The sequence below is a fragment of the Chrysochloris asiatica genome, unplaced genomic scaffold (assembly GCF_000296735.1).
Source record: "Chrysochloris asiatica unplaced genomic scaffold, ChrAsi1.0 scaffold00092, whole genome shotgun sequence".
Classification (NCBI taxonomy): Eukaryota; Metazoa; Chordata; class Mammalia; order Afrosoricida; family Chrysochloridae; genus Chrysochloris; species Chrysochloris asiatica.
The window spans coordinates 11,946,060-11,950,544 of NW_006408610.1; the positions used below are offsets into that span (position 1 = coordinate 11,946,060).

The 4,485-nt window shown below is 37.7% G+C and overlaps 1 pseudogene; it reads left to right on the forward strand.

The window, feature by feature from the left end:
* Positions 1-1,565: 1,565 nt before the first annotated feature.
* On the forward strand, positions 1,566-2,017 carry LOC102819773 (annotated as a pseudogene).
* The last annotated feature ends 2,468 nt before the right edge of the window (positions 2,018-4,485 follow it).

Here is a 4,485-nt window from a genome sequence, read left to right on the forward strand (position 1 = left end):
AGGCCCCTAATTTGGGCTTCCATTGATTCCAATCTCTTCCTTTTTCATTTCAATGGACTGTCCATTTCAGAGATCTTAGTATTAATCTTCTGGATTTCTAATTGCAGGGTTTATATTGTTTTTAGATATATATTATTGTATCTGTTTGTTCTTGTAGTGTTTTCCTAAATTCTGGGAAAGTTTTTCTGTGTCTCATTGCTTTCCTCCATCTTTCTGTCAATGTGTGGAAGGTACCTACATATCATTCTTTTGAATACTTTCTCAGATGGTCTATTACCTTTTCTTCCTCAGAAACATTCTATGGCTCTGCATCTTGGTCATTTATCTGAGTCACTCTCTCCTGTTTCTTCGTGTGAGTTAAAACCTTCTGTTGTCTCTGAGACATTGTGATGTTGTCGTATTTAATTGATAATTGTATGTTCATGTGTTCTTAGGCTTTCGCCAATTATCTCCTGTTGGTGTGATTAAAGAATAGAAATGTATAGCAAAGGTTTGCTATTCATGTAGCTCAGTTTAGGGTGGGTTGGGCTAGTGTAACCTGATAACTATCATTAATCAATTGGTACAGGAGCTAGTGTTGGCTCTCATCCAGTGGATGGCGCTGCAGAGGGCATGGTTGTGGCTGAGCTGTATGAACACAGTTGCTTTTGTACCAACCATATGAATTTTCAATGTCATGCTGCCATACGTCTGTCTTTTTTGTAAAAATTCAAGATGTCTGTCCACATCTGGCAGATAGTCCATTTACCAGCCAGCCTCCTTCTTTCACCATCCCTGCTCATTTTCTCCTTCCAGTAGGTATTCAATATACCTCTCTAACCTTTTCTTTGAATCTCAGGGTTCCAGGATTGTCCTCTTTGTCTGTTTCATTTGGCCTCCCATACCTTTGTTATAGGGTCTGCCTAGTCTTCCATCTTGTTAGAAGTCCTCTAGGATATTCTTAAGATAATCATTCCAAGTTGGAACAGTTCTCTGAAGCCATTGTAATAATTTTGATGCCACTGCTTGTAACAGAAAACCTTAGAATATAACTGGTCCAAATTTATAGCTATACAACAAAGGCATTTAAGGAGCTGATACTATTTTTAAAAGCTCAGAACTCCAGAATATACTCAAAATATGTTGCATGTTATTTCAAGGGGTTCAAAGACCCCTGATGCCCATCTGTGGATCCTGGCCATGAAAAGTAAAAACCTGATTAAAAAGAAATAAGGAATCTACAGAAATAAAAAAGAATAAGTGAATACCAGGAGTCCTGGTATTGGAGTCCAGGTCTGCAAGGTTGGTTTGAAACCAATAAACTGGACAACCTGGATAAAATAAACATATTCCTAGAAATAGATAAACTATCAAATCTGACTCAAGAAAATAACGTAAATCTAATAAGCTTCTAACAACTAAAGACACTCAACCAGTAATCAAGACCCTCCCATCAAAGCCCAGGACCAGAGGATGTCACTGGTGAATTTTACCAAATACTTAAGGAGAAATTAACACCAACCCTTCTCAAACTCTCCAAATGAAAAAAAAAAAAGAGGGAAACAGACCGTGGGGCAGCTGGGAGCATGTCGACCCCAGCCAGGAGGCTCATGCGAGATTTCAAGCAGTTGCAAGAAGACTCACCCATGGGTGTTAGTGGTGTACCATCTGAAAACAACATCGTGTAGTAGAATGCAGTTATATTTGGACTAGAAGGGGTACCCTTTGCAGATGGTTCTTTTAAACCAGCAATAGAGTTTTCTGAAGAAAATTCAAATAAACCACCATTAGGTTTTTATCTAAGATGTTTCATCCAAATGTGTATGCTGATGGTAGTATATGTTTAGATATCCTTCAAAACTGATGGAGTCCAACAAATGATGTATCTTCTATTTTAACATCAATGCAGTCTCTGCTGGATGATCCAAATCCAAGTAGTGCAGCCAATAGACAGGCCGTCCAGCTTTATCAGAAAAACAAATGAAAATATGAGAAAAGAGTTTCAGCCATTGTTGAACAAAGCTGGAATGATTCCTAACAGACACCCAGTCTATTAGTCTTTTTCATCATTGTTGTATATAATCTACCTCTCAGTAGAAAGGCTAACAAACTTTGAGTGTCACAGGTTTTAAGGATTCTGAAGAGAAAAAAGAAAAAGCTTGTGTATCTTGATTAATGTACTTTTTATTACATGGTGTGAGTTGTTATTGCTACATAAATTTGTAATATACCGTTTGTGGTTTTTTCCCAAGTGTATAATGTTGGTGTGGAGTTTTCATGACAGAATATACATCTTTTATAAATCTGTTTTTATAAAAAGAAGAAGGAACACTTTCTAATCCAGTCCATAAGTCAGTATTATCTTGATACCAAAGCCAAATACTTAACAAGAAAAATACTGGCCGATATCCTTAATATATGTTGCTGTTGTTAAGTGTTGTTAAGTCAGTTCCTGTGCAGAGTTTCTAAGACTGCAAATCCTTGAGGAAGCAGAAAGCCTCATCTTTCTCCCATGGAGTGTCTAGTGGGCAAGAACTGCTGACCTTGTGGTTCACAGTCCAGTGCTTATCTTATAGAGCCACTGTGCTCCCCTTATATGTATAGGTGCAAAAATCCTCAACAAAATCCTAGCAAACCATATCCAAAAGCATATTAAAGGAACTACACACCATCATCAAAGGAGATTTATCCGCAAAATGCAAGGGTCGCTCAATCAATGTAATGTACCACATTAACAGAATGAAGAAAAAATCCACATGCTCATCTCAGCTGATGCAGAAAATGCATTTGACAAAATTCAATACCCTCTCATGATAAAAACAGTCAGTAAAAGACAAATAGATGGAAACCTTCCTCAACAAGACAAAGGCCATATATGAAAAATTCAAAGCTGACACCATACTCAATAGTGAAAGAATGAAAAATTTCCCTGAAATCAGAAACAAGACAAGGATGCCCACTTTCCCCTCTACTCAATATAGTACTGGAAAGCCATGCCAGACAATTAGACAAGAAAAAGAATAAAAGGTATTCAGATTTGAAATGAAAAAGTAATAATAGACAGTCACGGGTTATGAACAAGGGCAGTTCCTGTATGGTTAAGAATCTGTAGGTCAATCAGACTAAGTACCTACTGTTCTCATTTAGCCTTACTTTCGTGCAAAAAATGTCTTGAAGCTGTTTTGATTATTTAAAAGCTGCACATGGGGCAAGTGAAGGTGACTGTGATGAAGACTTTGTTGGGAGCAGGAGTTGAGCCCGGTTAGGATTTGGGTGTGGAGGTTGGTTCAACCATTTCAAAGGGAGGGCAAGTTTACATAACATTAAACAAAGCAGGGTTTCAAAAATGGCAGCATCCCACAACAAGATAGTGACCAATGTGTCTTGCAAGTCTATCGCATGTTGTATTGCATGTGTATTGCTCTCCATAATCCATTCACATCTCAGACACCTGGAAAGGCTTTCTATGTCTTTCCCAAGTCTCCCATTTCAGGATTCTGATCCATATTTTTCCATTCTGGTTACTGTGACAAATCAACCAAATTGTAAAAATTCTGGTCTGTTTCTTTTTCTTAAACTTTTTTTTTTTTTTAATTTTTTGGGGGGAGGATAGGTAGGATGAGAAGTTAGGGTTAAGATCATGACTACGTCTATGCTAAGCCTAGGACTTTGTTTAGTGTTAGGGTTATGGTTAGGACTAGGCTTAGCGTTAGGAGTTAGGTCTTGGGCTAGGGCTAGAAGTAAGGCTTGGTCTAGTGTTAGGGTTACCGCTAGGTTTATTTTTATTTTTCTTGAAATCTACTTAATTTCCTCTTCATTATTCCCTCTTTACTTTATATTTTCTTCTTGTTTCAAATTGGTATCTTTGATTCCCTATTTTCAGTCTTGTGGGTTTGTTTTTGCATGTTTTATTTTGAATACTTCTATATCTGGATTCCTGGTGTAGTGCTGTAGGATAAGCACTGGACCACAAGGTTGGTTTGAACTGCAAGGTTAGTGGTTCAAATTCACCAGTTGCTCCTCGGAAACTCTATACAGGGTTGCTATGAGTTAGAATGGACTCACAGCACTTAACAATAGCAACAACATATCTGGGTTGAGTTCTGGATGGTCTGGTCATAAATATTAATGTCGGGCCATTGCCTGCTGTTGTTAATTCTCTGTCCAAAGAATTCCCTTTAGTATTTTTTGTAAGATTGGTCTGGTTTTTATAAATTATTTTACTTCCTGTTCATCTGGAAATGTCCTAATATTGCCATCATATTTGATGGACAATTTTGTTGGGTATAGGATTCCTGGTTGGCAACTGTTTTCTTTATGTATGCCATTCCATTGTCTTCTTCACTGCGTGATTTCTGTTGAAAAATGAGTTTAATCTTATTACTTCTCCTTTATAGGTTGTTGTTCTTAAGTGCTATGGAGTTGGTTCCGACTCATAGCAACCCTGTACTGGGTTTCCGAAGCTGTAAATCTTTACGGGAGCAGAAAGCCTCATCTTTCTCCCGC